Raw genomic sequence first — 14,355 nt, 5'->3', positions numbered from 1 at the left:
AATAGGGCAAATACATTTCAGAGCCTTTAAAGACACACGAGCCAGTTTATTACTTCAGATTACTGAAGCTGAGGCAAAAGCATGACTAACAAAAAAGAATACTGAGGAAAGATAATGAGCTCATGCATTCCCACCACCCTATAAGCAATAAGAACAGGTGAAGATGGCTGGAATTCCTTAGCTGCTAGAACGCCTTCAACCCAGCTCCTCAGTTGTGCTACCCAGAGAGGACAGATTCCTTCTGGTGAAGACCTGGTGCTTGTAAATAAATCAATGTACGCTAATTAACGAAGACGGTCAGGGTTCAGGAGGTGGGCCACTCCTCCACACATTAGTGGGCTCAGCTGGAGAGGAAAGCCATGAGGCAGGAGCTCCAATCGTCCCCCCGAGGGGTCAGGAACCCGCCTATCACCAACAGGGTTAAGCAATGTGCATAGGTGCCAGTGGAGTCAGGAGAGTGGGAAAGGTAAAAAAGAGAAAAAAAATGGTCGAGAGCCACAAGGGAAGAAATGAAAAACTCTGTGTGTGAAAGCAGCCTTAGCAGTTGTTCCCAGCTATCACCACTAGCAGAGTTCACCCTGAGCAGGGTTAGCACCTCTATCCTCTAAATAACCACTACGGTTTTGATCTCAGCCAAATTAAATGATATTTTAAAGGCCAATATAGGGTTTCCCTGGTGGCTCAGTGGTAAAGAATCCACCTGCCAACGCAGGAGACATGGGTTCGATCCCTGATCCAGGATGATCCCACATGCCACAGAGTGACTAAGCCTGTGTGCCACAACTATTGAGCCTGTGTTCTAGAGCCTGTGCTCCACAGCAAGAGAAGCCACCACAACGAGAAGCCCAGGCACCACAATTAGAGAAAAGCCTGTGCAACAGTGAAGACCCAGCACAGCTAAATAAATAAAATTATAAAGGCGAATAAACAGAGAAGGAGAAACACAAGCTTGAATAAAAATTAGGGCTAGTCCCAGGAAACAGAAGGTTACAGAATCTGTACCACTAGTCACGGTATTAGACTGATCCAGAGATCACAGCTGCACAGCTAAGCCCCACGCCCTGGCCTTCCCTGAGCCTGGTGAGGAACACGCCTCTTCACTCTGCAGTCTGTTCTCAGGCCGTGCAATCCCCATTCTTCACAGACCACCGTCTCCCCTGCAAAGGGAGTGGTGCTGAGTGAAAATCATCACTCTCTAGCACCACTGCAGACAGTTCCACAAAGGACCTGGGGACCTGGGACTTGGCTTGGTGACAATAAAGAAGAACAGAATCTGGTAAAATAAGAGGTGGACCCAGAGCAGTCAGCAGAGTGCGCAGAGGAAACAAGTGACAAACACACACACACCAACACACACACACACTCAGTCCACTGTTCCCACACGTGACAGAGAGAGAAACTGAAGCGCTGGGTGGAAGGAGGCCCTTCATTTAAGGCATATAATCTGAACCCTGCCAGATCTGGTAGTTCTGAGGCCTGTCTGCTCCATGCTGAACTGGGACCACACAGAAGGCCGGCTCCCGGTGGGTGCAGACAACGGACTGTCAGTCCCCGCGGGGGCCCCTCCCGGGTCTGGCCAGTACCTGGCACACCATCAGCACTTGTTCCATGTTGATCATCATTATTAAAAAAGAAACCAAACTCCTCAGCCCTCTCCTGAACACAGATGACGTAAGCCGACTAGGAGTCCCTCATCCCACCCATACACACTCACAGCCATGAACTCTCACCTGCCCGAGTTATCAGCACCTTTCTTCTCCACAGGCTTGGAGCAGTCCCAAGAACCTGGTGGGGAGACCCAAAGCCCCACCCCCATCGCACAGAATCTCTCCGCTTGCAAAGGCCCCTAGTGTTGATCACGTCTATCTCCAGGCTAGGATGACAGACAAGAGTTACACTGGCTCCAGCGTCTCCAGCAGCCTGTTTCCTCTCTGCTTATCCAAGATCTATCTATTTCAAGTCTGAGCCAAAGTGCTTTAGAATGCCCTTCGGCAAGTTATCCACACCTCAGTGTATTCTTGAGGGATGTTAACACCTGCTTTTCCTACTTCCAACTCAACAAACATTTAAGTGCCCACTCCAGATAAGATACTCAGAGAAACAAAGAGCATAAACCTCAATCCCTAACTATGAATTCAAAGAGAATACAGTTGACATTTGAACAACTCAGGGTTCATCTGCATGTAATTTATAGACAGCCCTCTGTATCCACAGTTCCCCCACATCTACAAATTCAACTGACCATGGACTGTAGTATTTACTACTGAAAAATATCTGTGTATAAGTGCACCTATGCAATTCTACGTGCCACCCCCACCCCCACTCTGGGTGGCTCAGTGGCTAAAGAATCCACCTGCAATGCAGGAGATTGGTTTGATCCCCGGGTCAGGAAGATACCCTGGAGAAGGAAATGGCAACCCATTCCAGTATTCTTGCCTGGGAAATCCCAAGGAGCCTGGTGGGCTACAGTTCACAGGGTTGCAAAGAGTCAGACACGACTGAAGGACTAAACAACAAAATGACAAATGCAGTTCAAACCTGTGCTGTTCAAGGTCAACTGTAATGTAACTCATTGATGGGACCCTTAAGATGCTGGAGGGAAGAACAATTAATTTTGATAAAAGGGCTCAAGGAGGATCTCAGAGAGGGCATCACTGGAGATGAAGATTTTGAAAGGCTGGAAACTGTAGGGAAAAGCCTTCTAAGATGATGTGGTAACAGCAGATGCATAAAGGCGGGAAGTACCTGCACAGGCTCAGGAACCTAAGTTGTGCAGAGCAGCTCGAGTGAAGCTGAGAAGTACTTCCTGGAAGAAGCACAGCTTAGGACCAGATCACAAAGTCTTAAAGGGTGTGTTGAGGTGTTTGAACTTGACTGTCAGTGCTAGGGAAACTCAGGAGGAGAGGGATGGAATCCAGTCTGTGCCTGGGTAGGGAGCTCTGGTGATTCTGGAGGGGACAGAAGGGGAGGTCAGTCAGACACCAACAACAAGCCAGCAAGGAATGATGGACTCCGACATGGGACAGTGGCCAAGGGAAGGGAAAGGAAGGGCAGAGCGAGGGGCTAAGAGCTCAAGGCCTCTTGTATGGGATGAAGGAGGCCACAGCCATGGGAGGATGGTGCTGTGCTGTATCACTCAGTAGCACAAGGGGTGACCCTCTCAGGACGGCACGTAACAAGCTCACCACTGGCGCTGTTGAGTGTGAGGTACCAGGACAGTTCTGTCTTGCAGTCTAGATACTCGTATGTTCAGTTAGAGGCCAGTACAGAAGGTAGATTTTTAAGAGTCATCAACATAAAGGGAGTATTTAAACCAGAGAGTAGATCCGTTAGCTTGTTATTATCAGATGTGATAACAGATGTGAAAGTACCTCTTAAACTGTCAGGAACCATGCAATATTCCATGAATTATATCCCTGCCCTCTCTCACCTGGACTGCTTCAAACCTATAAGGGCCAACGCCAGGAATGAGTTCTGGAAAAGCAGAGGCTCTCAACCTGGATGCACATTAAGAGTCCTCGGAGAAGCTTCGAAAATTCTGACACCCAAGCCATGAACCAAACCAATCAAGTCACAATCTCGGTGAATAGGACCCTGGCATCAGTCTTAAAATCCTTGCAATATTGTTCAATGTGGAGCCAGGTTTGAGAACCACCAGGTAAGTGGGTTTCTTTGGTACAGAACAACTGACACTCAGATTACTTTCTGGGTAACAGAAAAGAATGACAAAGAGGAACAGTCAGTCAACAGGAGCATCCACTAATTCTTCTATCCAACACACATCTAACAAGGGCCTCCTATGTGGTGGGCACTGTGTGGGTGTTGGGGATGGTGTCAAACAGCTGTCCTCCAGAGGTTCCTATCCTATGGAGGAAGCAGACAATAAGTAATGACTTTACGTATTGGTGAGTCCCCAGGCTACGGGGGCACGCAGAGTGGAAACTGGGGTCTAGATGAATCTAGCAGCCAGGAAAGGCTTCCCTGAGGAAGGGGTGCTGACCCGAAGGCTGTGAAGCAGAGTTTAATAATGGGAGGATGAAGATCATCCTAGTTGAAGTTTCCCGTGTTACAGTTAAATTTCTCAGCTGCAGATAAATTGGAAATACACAGGCCAGGCTCTCCTCAACAACCTGCTGCCTCTAACTTGGGACTCTTCCCCATTAAAATATAGCCTCATCCCGTGACTAGTCACTGCAAAAGACTGGTTCCAGCCTGGGTCCAATGTCAAGCTTGAGTCAATCCAACGGTGAGGGAGGTGTGCCCTGGCCAGAGACCCAACTTTATAAAAACAAACAGCAGCAACAAACTAAAGTGGGGTGGGGAGTGGAAGGGAGACCTACAGGTGGAAGAAACTCATTTGCAGTCTGTGGGTTGCTCTGTTTCCTACTTTTTATTTATTTTTATTTTTTCCAGACTCCAGGAACCTGGGGGAAATCCAGAGGTGAAGTGATGGAATCTAGGTTCAAGGTACGTACTTTCCATTCTGCCAGAGAAGCCACCTACCACAGCTGACCACTAGCAGAATCTCAGCACGTGATATGTAGATGGGATCTCAGAGGATCAAGCCCCTTCCCTTTTCCAGATAAGGAAAATACATGTTCATTCACTCAATATATATTCTCTGAGGGTTTACAAGGTACCAGAGCTGAGGCTATAACAGAATAGATAAGCTCCTCCTTCTCATGGAGCCTACACTGCGATGGGGAAGTCCAATCAACACAGATTAAAAAAAAAAAAAATTAGGGAATATCCCAGTCATAACTGCCCTAAAGAACATGAAAGGGTGTTCTGAGAAGAGCTCTCTGAAGAGGGAACCATGACATGAGACCTGAAAAGAGAGAAGGAACCAGTCAAGAAAAGATTCAACTCCCTTCAGTTCCAGGCAGGGGATTCTGCAAATGGGAGGGTCTTGAGATGGGAACACATGGGTTGGAAGAGCATGGTGGAGACTAAATTCAAGTCTCCAGTTTCTGGCTCCCAAGTTTTCTCCACTTGCAGATGCTTCTGTCTTGATGTTCCTAGCCATTATGTACTATTTAATTTTTGAAAATCAAACATGGTGTGACTTAGAACCTAGGCTTTGAAGTAAGACACTCACAGGTTCAAATCCCTACTCTGCCACTGACTTACTGTGTGGCCTGGGACAAGTGACAACCTCTCTGACAGTTTCTCACTTGTAAAAATGGGTTAACAACATCTACTTCATGGAGTTGTTGTGAAAAGTAATGCAATTGTGTATGGAAAGCCCTTGACATACAGCAAGCATTCCAAAAATACCATGTCTCCCTAAGCAGGGCAGAGACCATGTCTGTCTTGCTTGTCATTGCATCCCCATCACAGTGAGAGCTCACAAACAAGTCACTGTTTCTGGAGAAGACTGCAGCCAGGAAGGATGAAGAGGGAGATGTTTAAACCAAGAACAAAAGATGTAATGACACCCAATCAAGTATGACAAGGGCACAGATACACAAGCACATGAAGTGAGCCCACATTCAGTCTTTAAAATAAAAGCCCAGGTGAGACTTTGGCCATCTGACTTCACCTGTGCAGGTAATCAGACACAGCGTCCTGACTCTGTCTAAAGCCAGATCTTGAAATATACACAAAGGTCAAAGACTCTACATCTTGATAGGAAAATATGAGACCCACGTGTACGTTCAAAGAGCTGAAATCTCAGTAGAGATGAGAGAGAGCCTGACATACTCCCAACCTATGTGCTGCCTTCTTGACCCTGGTCAGCGGCTATGCTCGAAAATGCTTGTGAACAACAGGCTTGACTCCCTTCCTTTATAGTCTCAAGGAAACTGACGATCGCACGCAAGTTGAGGCAGAGATAAGCAGTCTATTTGTTTGTATTTTTCAATCTTACTTCTGAAATGAGATATTTTCAAGTTAAATTCACAGACGGTCATGGGATGTGGGCTTTAGAAGCTTTCTGTTGTATTTTAAACTCTGGAAATGTAACCCCCTCTGCTGCCCTGTTATGACCACAACAGAGAAGTTACAATCCAGATCTGTAGTGGTATATCTTCTCTGCAGAGGCAGATAGGAAGAGGAGATGGCAAACCACACATATAAAGCTGGCTTATCCACTCAGAATGAAGCTCTGCTTGGGTGTAGGAATTGAGTATCCATCCCTTTATTTTGAAGTACATTATGAAGTCTAGCCAAATGATTGAAGTATGAATAATTCTTCCATGGATTGAATTGCAAGCAACACAGCACAGGATCTACATGATAAAGGTCTTAAGATTAGCATCCATTCGACAAGCAGTCCTTTCTATATGAATAGGAGATTGAGATCTCCTGTTAGTCATTCTGGAAATGTCAGGCTTCTCAGGGAAAGTTGGAGTCGGGGCGTGAGAGAGCCGTTAGTGTGGCAAGTTGTTTACAGCTACATTTCATATGTCCCCTTGTACACTCACGTATAACTGCTTGGCCTGTGGCTTTCCCGGTATTAACGGAGCAGCCCCTTCCCACTTGTGACTTTTTGAACCGACGTCTCCCCCTTCCTCCCGGATCTCGTTTCACTCCTTGGCAACAAGCAGGGAGATTATCCGTTCTCAAACTGACCTTCCCTCCGCCAATGTGTCTTCCTTGGAAAGATCTGTGTAGCCTTGGTAGATAAGAGTCAAGGTTTAAAATGCATGGCTGAACGCAGGGCTCTACTTTCTATCTCAGCTAATAGCTTCAGGTGAAAGATAAACGAGGTTAGGAGAATAATCTTTTACCTCCTCACCCTGCTTCAAGCGAGTTAAAACCAAAACCAGTTTTCCATCACCGCCACCCAAGCCTAGGCACGACCCTCTGGGTTCCTCCACGAAACACACCGCCTCGACAGCTGCTTTGGAGCCCACTGAACTTCCCACGACTGTGTACACCTGATCAAACTTTCAAGGTGGAGGCAGCCTTAGCGGGTAAGCAAAGACCGGCTGAGACCGGAACCCACTTTGCGTTGCGCCCACCGTCCCTCCTTTCCCTGCCTTCACCTCCCCTTCCCTCCCTTCTCCGACGAAGAGGGAGCAACACAACCAACTATTCATTCTTTTTCAACAAAGGGAGAGAGGGAGGGAGCTGTTGTCAACAGTTACGGGGCGGGCGCCTTCGCCTGCTTTGCAGACTTTCCAAGAGATTAGTGGAGAAACTCGCCTCCTCCAAGCCCAGGGCTTCCAGCGGAGCAGCCCCTACCCCCACCTCCCTGGCCCTCGCATCCCGCGACCGGCTCCGGCTTCTGCGGCCGGAGGGAGGGGACCGGAGGGAGGGGACCGGGAGGCGCGGCCGGACGCTCAGGGGGTCGAAGAAGCCAGCACCCGGGAAGACGCAAAGAGCAGAGATGCTCGCGGCACGTCGCCTCCCGCCGCAGGCCCCGTGTGCGGAATCCCACCCGGTTCAGAGGCCCCTTACGGGCGCAACCCCGTCCCCAGTTCTGCCACTCCAGCCCCCAGTCGCCAACTCGGCTGGGGAGCGGTAGGGGGTCGCTGGCTCTACTTTCCCCAAAGCCTAACTTTCGCCAACAAAGTTCCCAGTCCGTCCTCCAAGGGAAGGGGGAGGCCGAAGCGCCCCGGGAGAAGCCGCACCCCCGCGGGACACGCGGCGGAGACTCACCTCCCAGCGCGGGGCCCGGGTTCTCGGGCTGGGGCTCAGAGGAGCCGCACGGTCTGCCCCGCGCCACGGCTGTTCCCGGAGCAGGAGCGGCTCATAATCCGTGGAGCGCTCCCACCGGGAAGCCGGCGCGCGTCTCTCCTGTGTGCCGGGCGGCTAGGGCTCCGGTTCCCTCCCCGGCCCCCGCCCGGGCCCAGGCAGTAGCAGGCGCGCCTCTGAGCCGGCGACGCGCACTCGGCCCTCAACTGGTGATTTGCGGCTTCTCGGCCCCACCCCAGCGAGCCTATTCGCACAGCCTTGCGGAACCCCCCGCGACATTTACATGCGCTGACCTCGCGTAGCCCTCCTCTACCCGGATTTTAGTTTGGCTCTCCTCGTACCTCCTGAGAAGCCAGTCCTCAGGTGTATGTAGATCGATCACCTTGTCACTCTACCCCCAGGGGAGACAACCTCACTTTATCCACCTCTCCCCTCCCCGCGTAATTTAATTACCCAACAGATCTGATTTGCTTGTCTGCCGACACCTGGCTGGCTTTGTTTAAAGGGGTTTTGATGGGATAAAGACCCAGGTAACCACAAATGACCAAGCCCTTGGAACAAGCAAATCAATTACACTCATCTGAAGATATTAACAGCCAAGTGGGAAGTGGAAGCTGCACTCTGGTATTAGATGGCTTGGGAGGGTAAAAAATTAGAGCCTAGTGGAGGACTACCAGTTACCAAGACCTGTTATAAAGCTATAGAAAGAGTAATTGGTAGCAAAGGATAGACGGAGAAGGCAATGGCACCCCACTCCAGTACTCTTGAAATCCCGTGGACGGAGAAGCCTGATAGGCTGCAGTCCATGGGTCACGAAGACTTCACTTTCACTTTTCACTTTCCTGCATTGGAGAAGGAAATGGCAACCCACTCCAGCGTTTTTGCCTGAAGAATCCCAGGGAAGGCGGAGCTTGGTGGGCTGCCATCTTTGGGGTCGCACAGTCGGACAGCACTGAAGCGACTTAGCAGCAGCAGCAGCAGCAAGAATAGACAATAGAGTCCATAAACAGGTCTACATTATAAGGTCACTTGATTTACATGGAAGATGCTGATGTGATGCACTGAGGAAAGGGTGGTCTTTTCAGTAAATGATGCTTGATCAACTGAAAAGCCACATGGAGAAAAAAAGAAGAATCTTGACCTCTACCTTGGTGGTGGTGGTGGTTTAGTCACTAAGTCGTGTCCGACTCTTGCCATCCTGTGGACTGTAGCCTGCCAGGCTCCTCTGCCCATGGGATTCTCCAGGCAAGAATACTGGAGTGGGTTGCCATTGCCTTCTCCTTCCTTATTCTGTACCAAAAAATCAATTCCAGACAGATTTTAAATCTAACTGTGAAAGATAAAACAATAAAAGCATCCAAAGTAAATATAAAAACAATTTTTTTCATGACCTTACGGTAGGCAAAGACTTCTTAAACACTCACAGTACTAACCATACTGCTAAGTTGCTTCAGTCATGTCCGACTCTGTGCGACCCCATAGATGGCAGCCCACCAGGCTCCCCAGTCCCTGGGATTCTCCAGGCAAGAACACTGGAGTGGGTTGCCATTTCCTTCTCCAATGCATTTAAGTGAAAAGTGAAAGTGAAGTAGCTCAGTCGTTTCCGAGTCTTAGCAACCCTATGGCCTGCAGCCTACCAAGTCTCCTCCATCCATGGGATTTTCCAGGCAAGAGTACTGGAGTGGGGTGCCATAAGGAGGGGAAAAAAACACCTGATCATTAGATAACGTTAAAATTAAGAACTCCTGGGCTTCCCTGGTGGCTCAGTGGTAAAGAATACACCTGCTAATGCAGGATACACTGATTGGATCCCTGACCTTAGAGGATCCCACATGCCAGGGAGGAACCAAGCCCTTGTGCCACAATTTCTGAGCTTGTGTTCTAGAGCCTGAGGGCCCCATCTACTAAAGCCCATAAGCCCTAGAGCCCTTGCTCCACAACAAGAGAAGCCAGTCAGTGAAAAGCCCGCACTGCAGCTGGAGAGTAGCCCCTGCTCGCTGCAATGAGAGAAATCCCGTGCAGCAACAAAGACCCAGAGCAACCAAAAATAAAATAAATAATTAATTTAAATATTAACAACTCCTGTTTATTCTAAGACACCATTAGTGAAAAATCAAGCCACAGAGAAAAGATAATTGCAACATACATATCCAAAAAAGGATTTACATAGGATATATAAAGGACATTAATAGATCAGCAAGAAAAAGGCAGAAAAACCAAGCTGAAAATAAGCAGAATATTTCAACAGGCATTTTGCAAGCGGGGATAAAGTTATTTCTCAAAAAGTCAAAAAACATACGAAAAGGTTCTCAGCTCATCTCAGAAATGCAACTTGAGGTTGTGCTGTGATCTCCCTTCACACCCACCAGAATACCTAAAATTAGAGAACTTTGTATAACATTTAAGAGACCTGTTTGGCATTATCTTCTACATAAGTGTTTGACCTAGCTCCTTCCTTATATACCCAACAGAGATACATACACTATTCACCAAAAGACATGTTTAAAAGTGTTTATAGCATTTCTCTTTATAAGAGCCCAAGAGAAACAACTCAAATGTCCATTAATAGAAGAAAGAAAAACTATGGATTCCTATAAGGATGAATGAACTGTGTCTACACTCAACAAGATGCGTGACTCTTAGTGTGTGATGTTGAGTGAAAGAAACTAGACACAAATGGGTATATGTAAACTTCAAAAACAGAATATATCTATGGTGTTAAGGGTGAAGACAGTGGTTATCTTGAGGGGTGTGTAGTGATAGAAGGGGAACCCAGAGGTGCTCTGGGTGCTGGTAATATTCCCTCTCTTGATCCAAGTGCTGGTTGCATAGACATGTCCTATTTAATAAAAATTAAGTATCTCTCATTTTATAAAAATTGATTTGTACACTGCTCTGTCCATATGTTTTCTTTCAATAAAAATGTTTTTTAAATTGTGCCATGTTGGTATACTTTATATCATTTTCATTCCTTTGAGGACAAGCCATTGGCGAATCTGCAAAATTCTAAGTGCAGCATCTTCAAGAATCAGTTTCTATCTTTCCCTTATGGGTGTTTTTGTGGGTTAGTCTTTATCTTTCCTACCTCATTAGAAGCATAAACTTTTAATTTTTGTTAGATTTTCCCAAAGTATTTGGTGCAGTGAATGTCAAACAGACCAGCTGGTATACTTCTAAACTGAATTATTAGAAATGCATTTACTGACTTTCTGCTACTCTGAAGTGTCACTGAGAACAGTGGTAAAACTTTGGTTTTTCCTGATTTTCAAAATTCCCTAAGCACCTACATTGGGTAAAAATTCTACTAATGAAGCATCATGACAAGGTAGTAACAAAGACTAGAAGACAACTCACACCCAAGAGGCCTTAGGCGAGTCACTGTTCCTCCCAGACCCACTATTTCTTCAGGAGTGAATGAGCAAATAAATGTTAGGAGTCAAGGAAATAATAGATGTCAAAGTGCCTAGCATATGATGGTTCTCTTCAACTATTACTAGGTCTGATGACACATCCGATCATAGTACCTCTGTGACATAGGAGGCATCTCTATCATTAGATAACATTTATATGGAAGGAATGGAGAAGGCAATAGCAACCCACTCCAGTATTCTTGCCTGGAGAATCCCATGGGCAGAGGAGCCTGGCAGGCTACAGTCCATGGGGTCGCAAGAGTCGGACAGGACTTAGCGACCAAACCACCACCACCACCACCATATGGAGGGAAACAGATTCAGAAAGATTAAGTAGTTTCAACCATAAATTCATTCAACAAACATTTGATGTGTGTCTACTATGTGCTGAGCCATAGCTAGTGAGAAACAAAGTCAGGATTTGAATCAGATATTTTAACTTCAAGTTCAGTGGTCTTTCCATCACATCACAACTACTTCCACATTTGTATCTCCAGTGCCTAGCACATAGTGGGTGCTCAATACATTAATGAATGAGTAATGGGAGTATTTTTAATATAACCTTTTGATTAGGTAATATGATTCTTGTTACACAGATTTTATATATATACACACACATATATCTATCTGTGTATATATATGTAATCTCATACACACCATTATATATACATGAAATGGTATGCAGTGAAAAGTTCCCTTCTTAACTCTTTCTCCCATCAGCCAGTCCCCCTCCCACCATAGGTAACAACTGCTTTTAAAACGTGTGCCTGACCCAGTTTCTCTAAGTGTGTGTATTATTCCTCACTCCTACACAAAAAGTAACATACTATATCCATAGTTCTACACTTTCTTTTTTTCACTTAATATATCTTGCAGATTTCCCCATACTAGTGCATGGTATCCCTTTGAAGAGATATATTGTACTATACTTTATTCAATCAATGCTGTATTGATGGACATTTAGCTTGTTTCCAGTCCTTTCCTATTACAAACAATACTGCAATGAATAATCTTTTATATATAGTATCAATATGTATATCTCTAAGATAAGTTTCCAGAGGTAAAATTGCAAGTCAAAAGGTATGTGCTTTTGTAATGTTGATAAGTGATACCAAGTTGCCTTCCACAGGGATTATAGGAGTTTATACACCCCAGCAATATAAGAAAATGTCTATTTCTCCACATCCTTTTCAGAAGGTATTAATTTTTGAATTTTTGCCAATCTGATAAGTAAAATGTGAATTTTAGTGCAATTTAAATTTTCAGGTCTCATAATAAGTACTCATGTTGAGTAGCTACTTGTTTTTCCTTTTTGGAATCTGCACTTTCACTTTTCTATCCATTTGTAGGTCTTTTTATTATTTTTACAGGACACCCTTCCATATTAGCTCTTTGTGGTATGAACTGTGAATATTTTTTCAATGATGATATTAAAGAAAAAATTGATATATGTAAAGCAACGTTATTTTAGGAAGCTTATTCCAGAAGCCATATGGAATGAACTAGAGAAGTGAGAGCCAAGGTGGGACACTAATTAGAAGTCCATGGCAACAGCCAATTGTCACACAACAAGAGTTTTGACCTGGCTGATGACAGTGGAAATGAAAGTTAAGGGCCAAAGTTATTACCAATAAATAATTGGCAAGAGTTAATAATCAGCAAGGAGAACAATGACAGTAACAGTAGCTACAATTGTTTTAGGAGTAACTATAACCCAAGAACTATGCTAAGTGCTTTACAAAATTTAAGCTGTGAATTGGTACTATTATTGCCCCTATTTCACAAATGAGAAAAGTGAAGAAGTTAAGTGACTTAACCCAAATTCACTCTAGATGTAAGTGGAAGAACCTAGGCTAACCCCAGGTCTATCCGACCCCAGCTGCCTGGCAGAGTGAAGAACAATGATCAAAGGTCTGCTGGCTGAGTGCCTGAGTAATGCCTGGCTTGATGACAGATATAGAGAAGCCAGGGAACAGCTGCCTCTGACTGGAGGGCAACACGCTTACTCATAGGGGCACTGAGCATTTTTCAGTCTTTCACATACATCATTCTTCCCTCAATGTCTCTGAGTCAAAGGGGGTAATATTATCCCCATGTTACTGATGAGAAGACTGAGGCCCCATGAAATCAAATAACCAGTTCATATGTTCTATTCTCTGGGAAACCTTCTCTGAAACCCAAAGCAGGGCAGATTCCTAGATTGTGTGTGTCTTACAGTCTTCTTTCCTTCCCAGAATTTGTCACAGTTCATAATTACACGTTTATTTTTGTTTAACATCTCTTGCTCTATAGTCTCTAAGATCTATGCCTGGTTTTGCTTTTACTTTGGTCCTAGTTTGGAGCACATAATTTGTCTGTGTGTATTAGTCACTTAGTTGTATCCGACTCTTTGCAACCCCACAGATGGTATTCCACTAGGCTCTTCTGTCCATGGAATTCTCCAGGCAAGAATACTGAAGTGGGTTGCCATTCCCTTCTCCAGGGGATCTTCCTGACCCAGGGATCAAACCTGGGTCTCCTGTCTTGTAGGCAGATTCTTTACCGCTGAGCCACTAGGGAAGCCCATAATTGGCAGGCAGGAGATATTTACTGAATGAATGAATGAGCTCCAGGCCTCTAGACCCTTCGTCCTTTTGTCTTTGGTATTACATCATAAAGCTCCCTAAAGCTAAATAATGTAATGTCATGGATGTGGGCTGTGCTATAGACAATTTGAGGATTCAAACTTCTTTAAGTGTACAGTCAGCTTCCACATTAATGTTTAGACAGCAAAACCCTGGGCTGCTTTAACCAAAGAGACATATGAAAGGACAACATAACCAATGAAATGGAGCTGATGACTTCGGGCAATGCGCAAGGCTTTGTCAGGGAGCACTTACCCAGGCATTGATCACCACCTGCCACAAAGTAATTTGTTGAGCCTCACCCTGTAACATCATTAGTTAACAGGTAGCTGGAGCAGGCATTGGGCAAAATGCACTTAAAAGAAGAATAACTCCTAAAATTTAAGCTTTACTCAGCTCCACATGGTAACAAGTAAGGAACAACAGATGCTTAGTGTATCACTGATGAAGGTCATACAGAAGATCTGAACTTGAACAATCACAGACAGAGAAACTGAGAATTCCCTGAGGTTGCTGCTGCTGCTGCTGCTAAGTCGCTTCAGTCGTGTCCGACTGTGTTCGACCCCTGAGATGGCAGCCCACCAGGCTCCCCCGTCCCTGGGATTCTCCAGGCAAGAACACTGGAGTGGGTTGCCATTTCCTTCTCCAATGCATGAAAGTGAAAAGTGAAAGTCAAGTCG

At 45.7% G+C, this 14,355-nt stretch overlaps 1 protein-coding gene across 6 annotated transcripts in view; it reads right to left on the bottom strand.

The window, feature by feature from the left end:
- BCAR3 (BCAR3 adaptor protein, NSP family member) overlaps positions 1 to 14,355 on the bottom strand; it is a 221,552-nt gene that overhangs the window by 120,692 nt on the left and 86,505 nt on the right. The window contains exons 1-2 of one of the 6 annotated variants that reach the window (XM_070367655.1): positions 7,606 to 7,831; positions 6,574 to 6,616 (exon numbers count right to left, since the gene is read on the bottom strand). The exons of 2 other annotated variants lie outside the window; for them this stretch is intronic. The gene's annotated coding sequence lies outside the window, so the exon portion shown is untranslated. 3 more of the 6 variants (XM_070367659.1, XM_005894697.2, XM_070367656.1) reach the window with 3 other exon arrangements.

The sequence above is a fragment of the Bos mutus genome, chromosome 3, assembly GCF_027580195.1.
Source record: "Bos mutus isolate GX-2022 chromosome 3, NWIPB_WYAK_1.1, whole genome shotgun sequence".
NCBI classification, from domain to species: domain Eukaryota; kingdom Metazoa; phylum Chordata; class Mammalia; order Artiodactyla; family Bovidae; genus Bos; species Bos mutus.
This window is presented reverse-complemented; position numbering and strand designations above follow the sequence as displayed.